This window comes from Capricornis sumatraensis, chromosome 19 (assembly GCF_032405125.1).
Source record: "Capricornis sumatraensis isolate serow.1 chromosome 19, serow.2, whole genome shotgun sequence".
NCBI lineage: Eukaryota > Metazoa > Chordata > Mammalia > Artiodactyla > Bovidae > Capricornis > Capricornis sumatraensis.
Genome location: NC_091087.1, coordinates 47,060,047 through 47,080,374, shown reverse-complemented (window position 1 = coordinate 47,080,374; position 20,328 = coordinate 47,060,047). Strand labels below are relative to the sequence as shown.

General features: G+C 39.0%; 1 non-coding gene across 1 annotated transcript; it reads right to left on the bottom strand.

The window, feature by feature from the left end:
* Nucleotides 1–9,993: 9,993 nt before the first annotated feature.
* Nucleotides 9,994–10,117, bottom strand: LOC138095626 (U6atac minor spliceosomal RNA). Its single transcript, XR_011146376.1, has one exon. It is a non-coding gene; the product is annotated as a U6atac minor spliceosomal RNA (small nuclear RNA).
* Nucleotides 10,118–20,328: the final 10,211 nt, after the last annotated feature.

Here is a 20,328-nt window from a genome sequence, read left to right as displayed (position 1 = left end):
CTGCCACCATCCGCCACCCCCCACCTCATTCTACCCTGGTGTCAGCCTTAGCAATCCAGGTAGATCTTTCTTGTTTTATCTTTCATAGATTACTCATCAACATATGAGTGTTATACAGTCTCCATTAAAGCCATTCTTAATCAGCATTGTCACCTTGAGCTGTACCATAAGAATCCAGTTTCTTCCAGTATTTTACAATTTTAGACACTAAGTTATCCATCTAATGAACAAAAACTGCCTTTGTATTTTTACCACAACACAGCACAAAGAACAGAGAAGGCAATGGCACCCCACTCCAGTACTCTTGCCTGGAAAATCCCATGGACGGAGGAGTCTGGTGGGCTGCAATCCATGGGGTCACTAAGGGTCACACGGCTGAGTGACTTCACTTTCACTTTCCACTTTCATGCATTGGAGAAGGAAATGGCAACCCACTTCAGTGTTCTTGCCTGGAGAATCCCAGGGACAGGGGAGCCTGGTGGGCTGCCATCTATGGGGTCACACAGAGTCAGATACAACTGAAGCAATTTAGCGGCAGCAGCAGCATAAAGATAGACAATGTGTAGTCAAAGATGGACCATCATATATGCAAATTGGCATTGGGATCTTTATTTCCAAGATATTTATCTAATTCTACAACATAATACTACCAAGTTTTAACTGAACACCTGTGAACCATATTACTAAGAATCCAAAGTTTAATTGGATAATTTATTTTTTTATTCCTTTTGCACTAAAATCAGTCTGAAATATAATTTGAAATTGAGGTAGTAGTTTTTTCAATATGTGTCAAAAGTTGACACATCTACCTCAAAAACTGAGCAGCTTTAATAAATAAATGGATTCCTCTCCCTCCCCACAGAAATTCTGACTCAGTAGTTATGGAGTAGAGCCCAAGAATTTCTCTCTTCAATAAAATCAAATTCTGATTCACATATGTGTAGAAATGGAGCAAGCAAAAATTAAGGGAATATGAAAAACTGTTAATTGGCGTTTTAATTAACTACATTATCTGTTCCTTAGAAATAGAACATTTTAAAGTAAATAACGGACCCATTACAGGTTATATCTAGAGGAATTTCAGCTAAAACCTGGCACACTACTATATCTATATTTAGACAGCATGAAGACTTCTGCTTTTTATTTAAAATTTCCTACCTGCCCATATGGTTTTTTGTTTTTTAAATCTGGGAAACGTTAAAAGGTAACATTTTTTTTAAAGTTATTTTAGGAAGAGATTCATTTAGTTTGTTTTATTTGGTAAATAATGTTAAAATGAGTCATATTTCATTTGCAACTTTAGTTATTTTAATAATTTGAATGTAATTTTATTTAGCACTATTTACATGGTTGCTCATAATGTATATATCCTTGTTTAAATATCATTATGTTCTTAATTGTTTTGTATTTGTCATTTCCACAATGTTTTCCACATGTGTTAAATCTGGAGGCTTTTACCAAACAAAGCAGAATGCCAAACAAAGAGAAGGAAGTTTATTAATTACAGCAAGAATAATTAATAGGCATATCTGCACTGTGTGGACATTCAACACTGCCTTGAAAATTGTGCTATGTCTAATTTTAATTGTTCTCTTTCACACTTAATGAGAAAATTATTTTATACCTTAATTTTCTTCTCACCTTTCACCTCACTCATACCCTTAAACCTCTCCATCCTCCACTCACATGTAATTGATGCAACAAAACAGAAAGGTTTATGTTAGAACTAATTTCATCCTCTTCTGACTTAGCAAATAAACAGGAGACTACTTCCACTGTCACTCAGATTGTTGATTTTCTTCTGTCAGAATGCAGGCAGTTTTTCTTCTATTAAAGGACCATCTCTCCACTTTGAAGCCAGCTCCTATACCATCTCAGCTCCTCTGTGACCCTCTGGGTAGCCCCTCTCTCTCATCTCACCCCTGGTTCTTATTCTTAATTTCTCCTGTCTAGAGAACGATTATTATGCTTTTGGTTTTTTGACAGTGCCTGTCCTATTTATTCCTTAGATTTCACTTTATATATTACCTCAGAGAAACTTCTATCAGCCTATTATGAAATATTAGTCTCCCACACCTTTATTTTCCATCACAATATCCTACTTGCCTCTCTATCTGCACGTGTCTTATTTGCCTGGTATCTATTTGTCCTGTTTTCCAGACTAGCTGCCCCATTAAGGCAGAGACCATTTCAGTTTTTCTTTACTTCTCTGTCCTTAGCTACTGACACAGTGCTTGGCCCATGGTAATTTCTCACTCAGCATTTATTGAACACAGAAATTGCTTCTCCCAGGTTGGCGCATATTAATACAGCATAGTGTAAGAACTCTCCTGTATTTGTTTATACATTTCTTACTTTTTCTATTGTCAACAATACTTCATCAGTATCAGTATCAGTTCAGTCACTCAGTCGTGTCCAACTCTTTGCGACCCCATGGACTGCAGCACACTAGGCTTCCCTATCCATCACCAACTCCTGGAGCTTAATCAAACTCATGTCCATCATGTCGGTGATGCCATCCAACCATCTCATCCTCTGTCATCCCCTTCTCCTCCTGCCTTCAGTCTTTCCCATCTTCAAGGTTTTTTCCAGTGAGTTGGGTCTTCACATCAGGTGGCCAAAGTATTGGAGTTTCAGCTTTAGCATCAATCCTTCCAATGAATATTCAGGACTGATTTACTTTAGGATTGACTGGTTGGATCTCCTTGCAGTCCAAGGGGACTCTCAAGAGTCTTCTCCAACACCACAGTTCAAAAGCATCAATTCTTTGCTGCTCAGCTTTCTTTATAGTCCAACTCTTTATATCCATACATGACTACTGGAAAAACCATAGCTTTGACTAGACGGACCTTTGTTGGCAAAGTAATGTCTCTGCTTTTTAATATGCTGTCTAGGTTGGTCATAGGTTTCTTCCGGGAGCAAGCATCTTTTAATTTCATGGCTGCAATCACCATCTGCAGTGATGTTGGAGCCTTCCAAAATAAAGTCTCTCACTGTTTCCATTGTTTCCCCATCTATTTGTCATGAAGTGATGGGACCAGATGACATGATCTTAGTTTTCTGAATGTTGAGCTTTAAGTAAATTTTTCACTCTCCTCTTTCACTTTCATCAAGAGGCTCTAATTCATCTTCAATTTCTGCCATAAGGGTGGTGTCATCTGTGTATCTGAGATTATTGATATTTCTTCAGGCAATCTTGATTCCAGCTTGTGCTTCATCCAGCCTGGCATTTCACATGATGTACTGTGCATATAAATTAAATAAGCAGGGTGACAATATACAGACTTGTACTCCTTTCCTGATGTGGAACCAGTCTGTTGTTCCATGTCTAGTTCTAACTGTTGCTTCTTGACCTGCATACAGATTTCTCAGGAGAATCTGTTTAAGACTTTTCCACAGTTTGTTATGATCCACACCATCACAGGCTTTGGAGTAGTCAGTAAAATGGAAGTAGATGTTTTTCTGGAACACTTTTGCTTTTTTAAGGATCCAGCGGATGTTGGTAGTTTGATCTCTGGTTCCTCTGCCTTTTCTAAATCCCTGGAAGTTTATGGTTCACGAACTGTTGAAGCCTGGCTTGGAGAATTTTGAGCATTACTTTGCTAGCGTATGAGATGAGTGCAATTGTGCAGTAGTTTGAACATTCTTTGGCATTGCCTTTCTTTGGGATTGCAATGAAAACTGACTTTTTTCATTCTGTGGCCACTGCTGTGTTTTCTTTGCTGGCATATTGAGTGCAGCACTTTCACAGCATCATCTTTTAGGATTTGAAATAGCTCAACTGGATTTCCATCACCCCCACTATCTTTGTTCCCAGTGATTCTTCCTAAGGCCCACTTGACATTCCAGGATGTTTGGCTCTAGGTGAGTGATCACACCACTGTGGTTATCTGGGTCATAATATTTTTTGTATAGTTCTGTGTATTCTTGCCACCTCTTCTTAATGTCTTCTTCTTCTGTTAGATCCATACCAATTCTGTCCTTTATTGAGCCCATCTTTGCATGAAATATTCCCTTGGTAGCTCTAATTTTCTTGAGGAGATCTTTAGTTTTTCCCATTCTATTGCTTTCCTCTATTTGTTTGCCTTGATCGCTGACTTTTTCTATTGTCAGCAATACTTCATAGGACAATTTACATATCCATCTCCATGTCTGCCTGCTATGTTTCCCATAAGAAGGATTTATTGAAGTGGAAGTGCTATCCCATGTCATCAGGATAGTCATTGAAGATTCTGATACTTGAGCATCACAATCTTAACACTTATTAGGTTGACTCTAAACACCAGAAGAAAATCTCTGTTTTCTTCAGCCCAAATCCTTTCCTCAGGGCTGCTCCTATCTTACACAGGCAATGAAACGAGGTATTTATTTTTAGCACCAGCGGATGCACTTCACGTTGTGGACAGTGATTTGTCTTTATTGCTCTCAGCATGTCTTTTTGTACCAACTATTATTCAATTGACTTCTCCTGAAGAGTTTGCCTTCTTCCTACCTTTTCTCTGAATGCTGGCTTCAATTGTACTTCCTAGAATAGCAACGGGCTGCTGTTGCTGTAGATGCCATGCTCTCTTCAATTGACTGCTCCCTGTCTGCATTTTCTATGCTGTGATCAACATCTTTTCTGACTGTTTTGGCACAGGCAGTATTTGTTTAAACCTTTTCTGGTGGAAAAATTTACCTGGTGCTAGGACCTTGGGCTGAACACAAGCTACCTTATTTTTTCAACTCTTTGAGAGGGACCGGGACACCACTGGTACTTTAAATAATATGAAAATAGTTAAGTCCATACCAGGACTAGCATTGTGATATTCTTCCATGTCTTCTTTCTGTTCAGCATTGTTCCCTGTTCCTTGGAATCCCTCTGGAATCTCCCTACAAATACCTGAGCCTCTCTTAAGTATAAGCCAAAGTGCTCTCTAATTCCCCCAGGTAGATTGAAGCTGTCTTTCTCATAGACTCTGTAATTATTATCACCAAGAACAATTACATTTTATTACATTTCTCTGTTCTCAGGTCTCTTTACCAGGCAGATTCGATGTCCTTTGAGGATAGGGACCATGTGGTTAAAGGCTTCTAGCTATGCAATCAGAGAGATCTTTATTTAAATATGTGCTCAATACTTTTGGGCTTCCCGGAAGGCACTAGTGGTAAAGAACCCACCTGCCAGTGTAGGAGATATAGGCGATGTGAGAAATGTGGGTCTGATCCCTGGGTTGGGAAGATCCCCTGGATGAGGGCATGGCAACCCACTCCAGTATTCTTGCCTGGAGAATCCCATGGACAGAGGGGCCTGACAGGTTGAAGTCTATAGCGGTGAACAGAGTTGCCCATGACTAAAGCAATTTAGCATGCACATTCACTACAGCTTAGCTGTGTAAGCTCGGGAAAGCCGCTTAAATTCAGCTGCTTCATTTATAAACACTAGAAATCCAGCCTCACAATGTTGTGATATATCAATGAGGTAATGTTCACAAGGCACTTAGAATGGAGACTGGTGTATTCTATATCCTCAGTAAATGCTGGTGGCCATTGTGGCAGCCATCAGAATGCACCTCGTACATCACAGGATATGGAACAGCATTGACGCATAGCCTCAGCTTCTGCCCTCTGACACTTATCCCTGTATGTGCCAAGAGGCTGAATTTCCCATTCACTGCTTGCAGCTGATGATGAATGTGGCAGGGACACTAAGGCAGGCCCATTCTTGCAGACATGGGAACTCTGTCTCCAGGGCTCCCATCACCTTGCTGAACTTCCTTACAATTGTACTGTCATCTAAAGCATTCCTGCCCACAAGTCCTCCTTCCCATTCTCAAGAAGGGGCAGATTGGTATCACATTCTGATGGCTTTCTGGAATCCTCTGGCTCACTGCCCGTGTTCCCTCACAGGTGTGTTTCTTCTGTGTCAAATCCTGCCTTATCATTGGGATTTTGGAAGACCTGGACCAGCACAACTGGTTCTGAGAGTGGTTTTTGGTAGGATGTGTTAGGCTGGAGTAGGAAGAAGCCCTGTCTCTGACTTACCTACAACCTGTGAGTGAAGAGGATGCTTTCCTGGTTGGTAGATGAGGCATGAATAGACCCTGGCACAGGGTGGTAGCTAGGTTGCTGAAGGTTTCACCTGTGGTGACGTGGGAAAATGTCCTTAGAGAGGAATGGTCTGGCAGGTGCAATAAAGCAGACATTTGAAAGGTGAAAGGTTTGGTGAAAACAGTGTCAATAAGACAAAGTTGGCTGGTTGTTGGGATGCCCTGTAAAGAGATAATGACAGAGAAAGGGCAATTAACAAGCAGTTAATGGTTAAATGTGACAACCAGAAGGCCTCTGTGGTACCTTACCTAGGAAGTTCATATCTTCTGTAGTGGAAAAGCAGCTATATCAAGCAGGAACTTAAAGATATCATTGTTAGGGTTGTCAAGCTCCAGAAGTTTGAATGGTCAACCAAGGCAGATCTGTTATGCAAAGGTCAGAGCCCTGGTGGGGAAAATTTAGCATCTTAAAACATAGGCTGGTACATCTGGGTGATTACCCTTGATGATGTTGATTCTATAGACTCTCTGGGTTTACAAAGCAGGTTTCCCTTCCCTAGTAACATCTAGCATTTCTCTATGCTGATTGATGCTGAAGAAACCTTCCCTCCACATGTTAGCAGGTACCTCCCTTAGGAGCTTCCCTCACCTCTGTCTCGGTTGCCAATGTGCTGACCAGGGTTATATCCCTTTATAATCCAGCTGGGGATGTGCTGGGCTTGGAAAATTGTAAGAATTCATTAGTATGTATCATCAGGAGCCAGTACATTGGAGATCAAGAGTACCAGAATGTAAGATTGGATAAGAAAGAATGCATTGATTTGGGATCCCTTTCTTAGGACATAGGGTTAAAATATTAAAAGGAAATCCTGGGAAACAGGCAAACTTGCTGCTAAATTGACCTAAATTGACCTTAGAAGCCTGGAAAAAGTTATGCCTCACATGCAGCAAAACAGAAAGCCTGAGCTGCCTTGAAAGATGTTGAAAGAAGGAATAGAGTCTGAGAGAATCTGGTATTCTGTGATGGATGTCTTATGTAATGATGGAGGACCCATCAGGTGATTATGTCCCACTCAGGGGCTCAGAGGATATACCATTCACCCAGGCCATCAGGAATATACCAGCGAGGGGTCACCAAGATCACAAAGAAGTTGAGTGGTGATTCCCCTCCTCAGTCCAGCCTGATGGACCATAGGGGTCACAGTCACATAGCTTATTTACATCTTTGAGGTGATGAGGACCCAAAGAAGTAGTCATGTGGTGATGCTTAAACATTACAAATATTATGATACCACATTTAGAAATGGACTTTCAGGGAGCCCTGGATAAGATCCAGTTCACAGTATGGCCACTGGGTCAGTGGACTCAGCCAGTGTTTATTTCCCAGTTATCAAGTGTGTATAACTGGAAAATAGTATATTTGGAAGTTGGCACAAAATGCACAGTGAAGATACATTTTTGGTGGTCCCTACATTTCTATTTTTACTGCATATACTGTATCATATTTGTTTATTTTCTATTTAGTTTGTGGTTATAGAAACCCATCCTGGAGAATAATGATTACTGCAGACCTAACCAACTAGCAGTCTTGGTTATGGTTGCTCTGGCTGATGAGGTATCACTATTATAGCAGATAATTAAGGTTTTAGGTACATGATACACAGCCAGTGATTTTTTTTCTATTTCAGTTACAAAAACAATTCAGAGACTATTTGCCCATCCAGGTTGCCACTTGGATATATTAATTCTGCTGTTTCTGTCATAAGGTAGTCAAAGAGATATGAACTGCATGAACATCACGCAGAATGACACAGAGGTCTATTACAACGATGATGTTGTGCTGATTGGGCAGGATAAGCAAGAGGTGGCTGGGATGCTGCAGAATTTAGTAATATCCCTATATTCTGAGGGTGGGAGATAAACACTAGGAAGTTCCAGGATCTGCCACTTTTGTGAAATTTCATGGGTACAGTGGTCAGAAGTGTACTGAGATATATCTCCTACAAAGTACTTCTGCACCTTCCATCCCCTATAGTAATAAAAAGAAATCTGGTACCTGGTAGATCTCTTTGGCTTCTTGGTGCAGCACATTCCATCCACCCCTAGGAATACTGCCTTAGTGGAGTAATGGGTAACACTGAAGGCTGCCAGTTTGAAGTGGAGCTGGGATCAGAGTAGAGCTCCATATAAGCTCCAGGCTGCAGTGCTTCAGCCTGGCCACTTGGGGCATCTGACCCAGGAGACTCTAAAGGTGCTGGAGTTTTCAGTATTGAATGCAGCAGTGTGGAGATGATGGAAAGTCTCAGTGGGAGATTTCAACGTAGGCTCCTGAAATCTGGAACAGGGCCATGCCACCTGTAGTAGAGATTACAAAATCTTTGAGAAATAGCTCTTAACATGTTACTGGGCCCTTGTAGAAACAGAATACTTGACTTTGGAGCAAACACCAGTGACCATGTATCTGGAAATGCTCATTACAAGTGGACTCCAATGAGGCCTGCCAAGTCAAAGTAAGATGTACTCAGCAGCAGTCCAGTCCAAGATGGAAATGGGACATTGGGATCGAACTCAGGCAGTACCACTTGTATTGGCTTGGCCAAAAAGTTTCTTCCAGTTTTTCAGACCATCTTATGGAAAAACCCAAACAAATTTTTTTGGCAAACCCTCCTCTTTTTTGAGTTTACTGCAAGATCTTATCTTCTTTTTGGAAGGAGAATCAGGTTCATTATTAGAAATTAAATTATAACACAGTTAATGTTCCTTATTTGAAGCATTTAAAATGCCATGCCCCATTTGCTAACCTAAAAACTGATATCCACATATGTTGAGTCACTTTTTTCAATTACTTGCAAAAATGGATAGAGATTGGGAGGGGCTGTGAATTTATGCATACTAATGAAACCTTAAAATAAAATGTTTCCATGTGCAACTTCCAGTCTTGTTGAATAACTTTACTTGATTGAAAATTACTTGAGAAAGATGAAATCATAAATTACCTCAAATTTACTGAAAGCCTGTGAACCACCTATATTAGGTGTGAAGCTGATGAAGTTTCATCTTGAATGGAAATAAGTTGAGAAAACAACACAGCTAACATTTCAGACATATCTCCAGAAAGAAGGCTTACAACGTTAGCTTCACTGGCTCCAGTACTGACAAACTGGCAATGTTGAAAATAGTAAACAGAAATCTATTATCATTACAATTGCTAAAGTTCCATTTAGTACTCAGTTTCCACTGGTTCCACTCATTTCCTATTGTGCATATTCACTCAGGCTTTTTATGCTATTACTTTAAAAAAATATATAAATGTATTTATTTTAATTGGAGGCTAATTACTTTACAATATTGTATTGGTTTTGCCATACATCAACATGAATCCACCACGTGTTCATGTGTGTACACATGTTCACACGTGTACACGTGAATCTGCCGGGTGTACACGTGAATCTGCCAGGTGTACAACGTGTTCCCCATCCTGAACCCCTCTCCCACCTCCCTCCCTGTACCATCCCTCTGGGTCATCCCAGTGCTCCAGCCCCAAGCATCCTGTATCCTGCATCAAACCTGGACTGGTGATTTGTTTCATATATGATATTATACATGTTTCAATGCTATTCCCCCAAATCATCCCACCCTCTCCCTCTCCCACAGAATCCAAAAGACTGTTCTATACATCTGTGTCTCTTTTGATGTCTCACATACAGGGTTATCGTTACCATCTTTCTAAATTCCATATATATGCGTTAGTATACTGTGTTGGTGTTTTTCTTTCTGGCTTACTTCACTCTGTATAATAGGCTCCAGTTTCATCCACCTCATTAGAACTGATTCAAATGTATTCTTTTTAATGGCTGAGTAATACTCCATTGTGTATATGTACCACAGCTTTCTTATCCATTCATCTGCTGATGGACATCTAGGTTGCTTCCATGTCCTGGCTATTACAAACAGTGTTGTGATGAAAAGATAGTGGTTAGATGCCACGGAGTAGGTGGCAATGCCTTAACTGATTGCATGTTGTCAGGCCTGAGAGCCTCTTCCATCCATGTCAAGGGGAGTGAACCTTCTCTCCTTTCATACAACACTTATGCCATTACTGATTCATTCATTCATTCATTCATTCTACAAACTTTTAGATTCTCTATAGGAAGCATTGTGCTCTTATAGAAGGGTTCTTCGTGTGCTAGTCATAGGTAAGTGAAGTGTGAAGTAGTGAAATGAAGTCAGAGTTGCTCAGTCATTTCCAACTATTTGTGACGCTATGGACTATAGACTGCCAGGGCCTTTTGTCCATGGTATTCTCCAGGCAGGAATACTGGAGTGGGTAGTCCTTCCCTTCTCCAGGGGATCTTCCTGACCCAGGAATCGAATCAAGGTCTGATGCACTGCAGGTGGATTCTTTGCTAGCTGAGCTACCAGGGAAACCTAGTCATAGATAGTTCAGTTCAGTCGCTCTGTCATGTCCGGCTCTTTGTGGCCCCATGAATTGCAGCACACCAGGCTTCCCTGTCCATCACCATCTCCCGGAGTTCACTCAAACTCACATCCATCGAGTCAGTGATGTCATCCAACCATCTCATCCTCTGTCGTCCTCTTCTCCTCCTGCCCCTAATCCCTCCAAGCATCAGAGTTTTTTCCAATGAGTCAACTCTTCGCATGAGGTGGCCAAAGTACTGGAGTTTCAGCTTTAGCATCATTCCTTCCAAAGAACACCCAGGACTGATCTCCTTTAGAATGGGCTGGTTGGATCTTCTTGCAGTCCAAGGGACTCTCAAGAGTCTTCTCTAACACCACAGTTCAAAAGCATCAATTCTTCGGCGCTCAGCTTTCTTCACAGTCCAACTCTCACACCCATACATGACTACTGCAAAAACCATAGCCTTGACTAGATGGACCATTGTTGGCAAAGTAATGCCTCTGCTTTTGAATATGCTATCTAGGTTGGTCATAACTTTCCTACCAAGCAGCAGGAGTCTTTTAATTTCATGGCTGCAGTCACCATCTGCAGTGATTTTGGAGCCCAAAAACATAAAGTCTGACACTGTTTCCCCTGTTTCCTCATCTACTTGCCATGAAGTGATGGGACCAGATGCCATGATCTTTGTTTTCTGAATATTGAGCTTTAAGCCAACTTTTTCACTCTCCACTTTCACTTTCATCAAGAGGCTTTTTAGTTCCTCTTCACTTTCTGCCATAAGGGTGGTGTCATCTGCATATCTGAGGTTATTGATATCTCTCCCGGCAATCTTGATTCCAGCTTGTGCTTCTTCCAGTCCAGCATTTCTCATGATGTACTCTGCATATAAGTTAAATAAGCAGGGTGACAATATACAGCCTTGACGTACTCCTTTTCCTATTTGGAACCAGTCTGTTGTTCCATGTCCAGTTCGAACTGTTGCTTCCTGACCTGCATACAGATTTCTCACGAGGCAGGTCAGGTGATCTGGTATTCCCATCTCTTTCAGAATTTTCCACAGTTTATTGTGATCCACACAGTCAAAGGCTTTGGCATAGTCAATAAAGCAGAAAGAGATCTTTTTCTGGAACTCTCTTGCTTTTTCGATGATCCAGCAGATGTTGGCAATTTGATCTCTGGTTCCTCTGTCTTTTCTAAAACCAGCTTGAATATCTGGAAGTTCACAGTTCACATATTGCTGAAGCCTGGCTTGGAAAATTTTGAGCATTACTTTACTAGCGTGTGAGATGAGTGCAATTGTGCAATAGTTTGTGCATTCTTTGGCATTGCCTTTCTTTGGGATTGGAATGAAAACTGACCTTTTCCAGCTAGAGAGTAGCACCACTTGCCACAACTAGAGAAAGCCTGCACACAGCAACAAAGGCCCAGCACAGCCAAAAATAAATAAATCTTCTTTAAAAAAGTTATGATTTAACAGTATAGTCAAAGCTGTGCATCCATTGCCACAATCAATTTTAGAAGTTTCACACCCCCTCCACCAAAGAAACCCTGCACCTCTTAGTCATTGCTGTCCCCCACCCTCCCTTATGCCTCCACCTCCGACAACTATTACCTTTTTGCCACTCTATGGATTTGCCTATTCGGACATTTCATATGAATGGAATCATACAATAGGTAGTCTTTTGTGCCTGGCATCCTTCGTTAGGCATAATGTTTTCAAGGTTCATTCACATCGTAGCCTGTATCAGTTATTCCTTCCTTTTTATGGCCTCGAAATTCTGTTGTATGGATATGGCACATTGTATTTACTTACTTATTGTTTGATGGGCATTTCAGATGTTTCCAAGGTCACTGTGGTTTTAGCACACAGCTGTTTTTAAGATATGTGCTTTGTTTTGATGGATATAGGGTCTCATTACTAGAAATTAGAATCTTCAAATGACTGAGATGAAAGAGACCCTAAAGTACTTGAGATGGAAAATAACCAGAAACTTTTCTTTTAATGGCAGGAGTAATCTCATAGCCCAAGCCAGCAAGAAGCTTTTACTGTTTTCTCATCACTATATTGAATGTACTTGTAACCTATAATACCTTTTGAAATTAATTCAATAAACTGAGTTTACTAAAAATCAAAAAATAAACAAAAAGTCTGTCATAATTTGGGTATCCTGGATTGGGAATCCTATGATTATTTCCAACTGGTCCGGGGGTTTTGTTTCCCAGGTGTGTGCATTCACTCCCGTCTGCTACATGGCACTGTGACAGCTCACGCTTGTGGGAGCCCTGACTTGGTTTTTGCTGAACAGGGGTTTCAAGTCAGTGTTTAAATAAAAAAGTTTTCTATTGAGTTCTGATCTATCAAATTATAATCTTCATTTGTTTTAGACTCAGGACAACACTATAAAGCCAATCCATAATTTAGTTCATCTACAGGACCACTTTTTCTTTATATAAAAGTTTGTTTTAAAATTGATTAAGGGGCTTCCCTGGTGGCTAGTGGTAAAGAATCCACCTCCAGTGCAGGAGATGAGTTCGATCTCTGATTCAGGAAGATCCTACATGCCTTGGAGCAACTAAGCTGGTTGCCACAGCTATTGAATCTGTTCTCTAGAGCCTGAGAATTGCAACTACTGAAGCCCACATACTTAACAGCCCATGCTTTGCAGTAAGTGGCCACTACAATGGGAAGCACTCACACTGCAACTAGAGGAGCTCCCTCTTCACACAACTAGAGAAGAGTCCATGAGGCAACGAAGACCCAGCACAGTCAAAAGTAAATAAAACTGATTTAGTTTTAAAAAGGTAGTACAGAGAGCTCACATATACCTAGTTCAGTTCAGTTCAGTTGCTCAGTCGTGTCCGACTCTTTGTAACCCCATGAATCGCAGCATGCCAGGCCTCCCTGTCCATCACCAACTCCCGGAGTTCACTCAAACTCAATGTGCATTGTCGGTGACGCCATACAGCCATCTCATCCTCTGTTGTCCCCTTCTCCTCCTGCCCCCAATCCCTCCCAGCTTCAGACTCTTTTCCAATGAGTCAACTCTTCACATGAGGTGGCCAAAGTATTGGAGTTTCAGCCTCAGCATCAGTCCTTCTAATAAACACCCAGGACTGGTCTCCTTTAGGATGGACTGGTTGGATCTCCTTGCAGTCCAAGGGACTCTCAAGAGTCTTCTCCAACACCACACTTCAAAACCATCAATTCTTCAGTGGTCAGCTTTCTTCACAGTCCAACTCTCACATCCATACATGACTACTGCAAAAACCATAGCCTTGACTAGATGGACCCTTGTTGGCAAAATAATGTCTCTGCTTTTGAATATGCTGTCTAGGTTGGTCATAACTTTTCTTCCAAGGAGTAAGCGTCTTTTAATTTCATGGCTGCAGTCACCATCTGCAGTGATTTTGGAGCCCCAAAAATAAAGTCTGACACTGTTTCCCCTGTTTCCCCATCTATTTCCTAGGAAGTGATGGGACCAGATGCCACTATCTTAGTTTTCTGAATGTTGAGCTTTAAGCCAACTTTTTCACTCTCCTCTTTCACTTTCATCAAGAGGGTTTTTAGTTCCTCTTCACTTTCTGCCATAAGGGTGGTGTCATCTGCATATCTGAGGTTATTGATATCTCTCCCAGCAATCTTGATTCCAGCTTGTGCTTCTTCCAGCCCAGCATTTCTCATGATGTACTCTGCATAGAAGTTAAATAAGCAGGGTGACAGTATTCAGCCTTGACGTACTCCTTTTCCTATAGTATACTCCATCAATTAGCATCTTGTATGGTATTTGACAGTTAATGAACCAATATTGATATATCACTACTAACTGAAGTCATTACTTTATTCATGTTTACTTACATTTTACCTAATGTCTTTTTCTTTTCCAGGATCCATATATTTAGTTATCGTGACTCCTTAGATTCCTTTTGACTGTGATAATTTCTTAGACTTTCCTTGTTTTTGATGACCCTGACAGTTTTGAGGAATGCTCATCAGGTGTTTTGTAGGATGTCACTTAGAATTTGTCTGAGGAATTTATTGTAATTAAACTCAGATTTTAGGAGGAAGATCACAGAGGTAAAGTGCCATTTACATATTATATCAAGGATACATACTTTCAATGTGGTTAATTACTGTTGATGCCCTTGATCACCTGGATGAGGTACTGTTGTTAGGTTTCTCCACTGAACACTTTTTTAAAAAAACTTCCCCAGTTTGTTCTGTATTCTTTGGAAAAGAGTCATAATGAGAAACCCACAATTAAGAAAATCTTTTGCATGGCAGATTTGTCTATTTTATTTATAGAATCATTTATATATTAGCATGGATTCATGAACATTTATTTTATACTTTGAGCTATAATCCAGTACTATTTTTTTGTCGCTAAAGTTGTACCACCAGTTTTGGCTATTGGGAATTATTTCAGTTGGCTCCTAAGTCCCCTTGACATACCCCCATCATTGTCTGTGTGTGTTTTAACACACTCATTTTCTTTTTTTTTTTTGGCAATACAATATACTCTATCTAGTCTCTCTTTGCATATTTCTTGCACAGTTCTAGAATCAGCAATTTTTCCAAGCACCTCTGGTTCATTTCATTGGGGAATAGAGTTAGACCAAGATCTGGTTACTAGTTACACGCATTGCTACTGGGATATCATTGCTTTTAGACTTTTTCAGCTGACAGGCAATATACTCTTTATATATCTAATATCTAATTATATATCTAATATATTCTAACTATATAGAATATATCTGATTATATATAATCATGTTATATATTATTATTAATATTATAATAGTATATATAATTAGATATATGTTATATATCTTAATATAATATTACTTATTAATATTCATATATTATTAGATTTTAAAAATTGATGCTTCCAATCTGATCCATTACCACATGAATCACTGTGGCCTTTTCTTGCTTGTCTACAATGTCTCATTCCAACAGTGAGAAATCTGTCTCTCACCATATACCACCCGCTTATTTAATTATTTAATATCAGCGTGTGTGTGTGTGTGTGTGTGTAGTGGTTTCAGAATTGTTATCCCATATCAGTTTATAATCTGGTTATAGTATTTACCTACAATTCCTTTTGTTTTTAGTCTTGAAGAGTTGACTCATTTCTGGCTCCTTATGTTAGCATTTCCCTTCTTCAGTGAGATCACCTCATATATTTTTAATCTAGTTAGATCTCTTTCTGGTTACATTCTGCATCCATCTTTTCATTCCCTGACTTCCTAGTTTTTTGTTTTTAATTCTCACATTGTTTTCCTCTGCTCTGTAAAGTTCTATAGGTTTCACAAATCCACAGTACCATACATCCCCCAGTACAATATCATACAGAGTATTTCCTTGACCTAAAAATTCTCACCTATTCACCATCCTCCATCCCATGGACTGCTTTCCAAATTACACTTTTCTGTTTCCAACTAGAATTTTTCTCTTGAAATATTTTACATATAAAACTGATCTAGGTCTCATTTTCTTTTATGTTACAATTGATAGTTTAAAAGGTGTATGTATGTATATACATACACATATGTATGTGTGTGTAACTGTGTATCACTATTCACTTCCTTGTTTATGTGTGTGTATATATATATATTCATGTGAAAACCAACTAACTTTGGGGTCCAGGGTTCTACTAATAAGAAACTAAAAGATGAAAGATGCTTAATGTGTTGTATATAACCATACTAACCTCTTATTTTATGTTCTATATTAATGCCATAGGGTATGTTATATTTTACCATGTCATTCAATTAATCTTTTTAAAAGTCTTACAAATTGTGGGAAATCAATGACCCTCAATTTGTGGCCAAATTGTTAATGCTAGATGTTTGGTAGATGGTTTTTAGCAAAATATACAAAGTAGCTGAAAGAACAAAAACAAAATGTCTGTCATTTATACAGACATTTATATCAAATTTTCTTTATATTCTAATTTGGCTTAGGAATTAACTTTTTAACTTAAATATAAAAAATTTTTTGCATTATTATTTTTTTTTACTGACACCAGGAAAATGTTTGTTTATAGAACAAATGTAGTTTCCTTAAAACATTTTTAAAACATACAAAAGTTCATGTTTTATAATGATATTAGGGTTTCTTTAGGTAGGAGTTCTGCATTTCAGAGGATCCATATGTGACACAAACAGTGAACAATTGAGAGCACTAGCTGATAATGATATGATCATTTTTGGCAGTCTCTATGTATTTCTGGCAGAAGTGTAGTGATACATTAGTCATTTTCACAGAGAAGATACTAGTCCTTGCCAGTCTCTTATTTGAGGTACCATCTGCACCTTTTTGTCAGTAAATTCAAAGAGAAAATATATCCATTGATGGGTACTATTTCTATTTTTTAATCATTGTTTGAAGCAAACTATACCATTCTTAGAGTATAACCAATACTACACATAACTGAAATTGTGCCTGGGGATCCTTTATTAACTATTATAGAATACCTGTCTCAAAATTGCTCCAGTAAGTTTTAACATTTCAATTTAATTTAAATTGTTCACAATGTACTGTCACTCTGGAATTCTTGGTTAAACATAAGAGGAGACAATGAGTTCTACTTTTTGCTTCATTAATCATGGAGCAACTCACTTGACCTTTATTGTGGTTCCTTCATCTGTAAATATGATAATAAGGACACATGGTATTTGAAAAAGTGGGCTATAATTCTGTTAAGGTTAACAATTATAGAGTCATTCTGACCTTGGAAGTTAATTATAACACTATGGATGCAAGCTTTCAAAATTTGCTGACTAATTCATTTTAAGTCCAGGTCAATAAAATAAATTATACACAGCTTATAAACTCTTTGAACACAGGGGTCATATTTTACTGATGTTTACTCATGGTAAACACTCATATATTTCTTGTGTTGAACAGAAACACAGATGGACTAGTTAGAATGACTTAAAAGAGAAGCTTCTGAAATGGTCAAGGAGACGAATTGACAGACGTGTATTGGTGTAAAATAAGGTTGAGAAGAATGGTGTCTCATGGTTGCTATTTTACAAAGTTAAGAAACTATTACTGACTCCCAGATAATTTGAGAAATAGTGTGGTTTTTCTAAAATGGTTAGGTGTCATCGTTCAATGACATTGTTCAACAATAAAATGTGTGGTTCAGAATAATGAGTATCACTTAACTAAAAAGAAACTAATGATAACTAAAATCTGTTGAAAGGTTGCTTTGTACAAGGCATGTTAAATATTTTACCTCCATTATTTCATTTAATCCCCAAATGAACCCCCAAATGATAGCCAAATTAATACAGCCCTTACTTTCATTTTGCCAATGGATAAACCAAAACCTAATATGCTTTTGTACTGTAATCCACCTTGTAGTGAATAGCTTTAAGACATGTGTGTGTGTGTGTGTGTGTGCGTGTGTGTGTGTGTGTTAGTTGCTCAGTCGTGTCCGACTCTTTGAGATACCGTGGACGGTAGCTCACCAGGCTCCTGTGTCCATAGAATTCTCCAGACAAGAATACTGGAGTGGGTTGCCATTTTCTTCTTCAGGGGATCTTCCAAACCCAATGAGCTTTAAGAGATACATCTGATTTATTATAGGTGCCTGAGTATAACTGTAACGTACTCATGTACATGTGCTAGTGATGAAGAATAGGTGAAATATTGAGAAATTGTAATATCCTCTTAGCTAACTACAGTTGACAAGATAGGTACTCTGGCATTTTAGATCATAACAGTATGGTATGCATTTATAATCTAGTACCTCATTTAAAGCACACCTCTTGATTACTGGTGATTTCTCTATTATCTCAAGTGGCCAACTTCTGTTTCCAATGCCTAGAATAAATTATTGGGGAAGAAATTTATTAGATAGATCTGGTTGTCCACATACTTAGAGAACAGTTGTTTCTCTTACCACCTGTATAAACAGTGACTCCTATAGGCTGTTCAGATGAGAGTCCCAGAACATCCTGAGTTTGGAATGTCTCACAATGGATTCATTTTAGTACATATTGTACATTCATTTTAGTACATTTGGGTCTGTAGATGGAAAAGCATACATTGTTGGGTGGGCCTTTGACCAATATGTAGTTTTTGCTATTCAGTTGATACAGAGTTCTTGGTTATCTAATAAAGGCAAATGAATTTTACAAAAATGTTGAATATGACAAAACAAAAATGGGTGAATAGAAGCAACACAAATTATATTTGACTCACTCCCATAACTTTGCATGTTTGAATTTATGTTCCTTAGTTGGGTGTGTACAGTAACACCAGAAAATACTAGAAAGATTTCCACAACCCAATTTTATTTGGACTGAAAGAGAGTCCAAGAATTTGGATAAGGTCAGTATCATAGGATAGATAGTAGTAACTACTGTTCCTAGTTCTGAAAATGAAGTTTGAGTGAAAAAGGTTCTATGTCTTCCAAATTAGAGTTGATCCTGGGTAAAATATTAGCATGAATGATATCTCCTGTGTAACTATATTTTTAATATAGACAGATTATATATAATGTGTGTGTGTGTGTATATATATATATATATATATATATATATATATATATATATATATTCACATGAACATAACTATAGTTAAAACCCAGAAGGCTCTACATGGTTCTAGAGACATACATCCATTAGGGTTTACCCCTTGTTAAGTCAGAGGTAGGTACTAGCAATATTTCCTCTTCCAAAAATACCCTGGTACTGTCCTTATCAAACCCAGCGATGTGAGTAAATGGTTGCTATGACTTTGAGGGTTACTTCTTGATTCTGGCATGACCTCTATCCCAGGTGGATTTCCTGTTGTTAAGAATCATGTGCAGATGTACAAACCAGGGTACATTAAATGCACTTCCTCTTCATCTTCCAAAAAGGGGTTAAACCTAAGCACAGTTACCCACCACAACCTCCCTTCTGAAATCCAAAGCTGCAACAATTAACTGTTAGGTACAATAGTACAGTAATATCATCCATATTCAGCATAAACCTATATTATAAGCCTAACAAATAATGTGTACTCCTAAATCTCATGGCATATTCTATAATTTTACACACTGTTCAAACCATTATAGTTTCTTAAAGTTACCTGTTTGACTTATAAAATCGTCCACTGATACTTTCTCAAAACTACCTTATAGTAAAGATGAGAAGTCATAGGACATTCTTCTTTATAACATTATAGATAAGCCTGCATACAGCTACAAATACAGTACCTTGTAGTGAGGTGGATGAACCTGGAGCCCGTTATACAGAGTGGAATAGATCAGAAAGAGAAAACTATGGTATATTAATGTATCGATAGGAAACCTAGAAGATATCTATAGAGAAGAAATGGAGATGCAGAGGAGGGACTAGCGGACACAGCGGAGGAAGGAGACGCTAGGACGGGCTGTGAAAGCAGCGCTGACACGTGTGTGCTATCATGTGTAGAACAGACAGCTAGCGGGAAGCTGCTGCTAACACAGGGAGCCCAGCCTGGCGCTCTGTAATGACCTAGAGGGGTGCAATGTGGGCGGTGCGGGGGAGGCTCAAGAGGGAGGGGTATAGACAGTTATGACTGATTCACATTGACATATGGCAGAGACCGCCACAACACGGGTAAAGCGACTGTCCTCCAATAAAAGAAAAAGCAGTACTTTGTAATCAGGGGTCATTCTGAATTCCCCTTGTTAGTACATAAATTCATGTCTTGTCCAATGTTCAAAATTCCACCAGCTCTGTGTCCCTTCCTCCGTTCAGTAACTCCTGCAAAATTCTCCTTGCAGCCCTGGAGGAAGGCAATACCTTTTCACTACGATTCTCAAGTTTGGAATGTATTTTTGAAGAAAAAGGTTCATAGGAGATAGCTGTGGTTTAATTGTCGAGTGGAAGAAATAA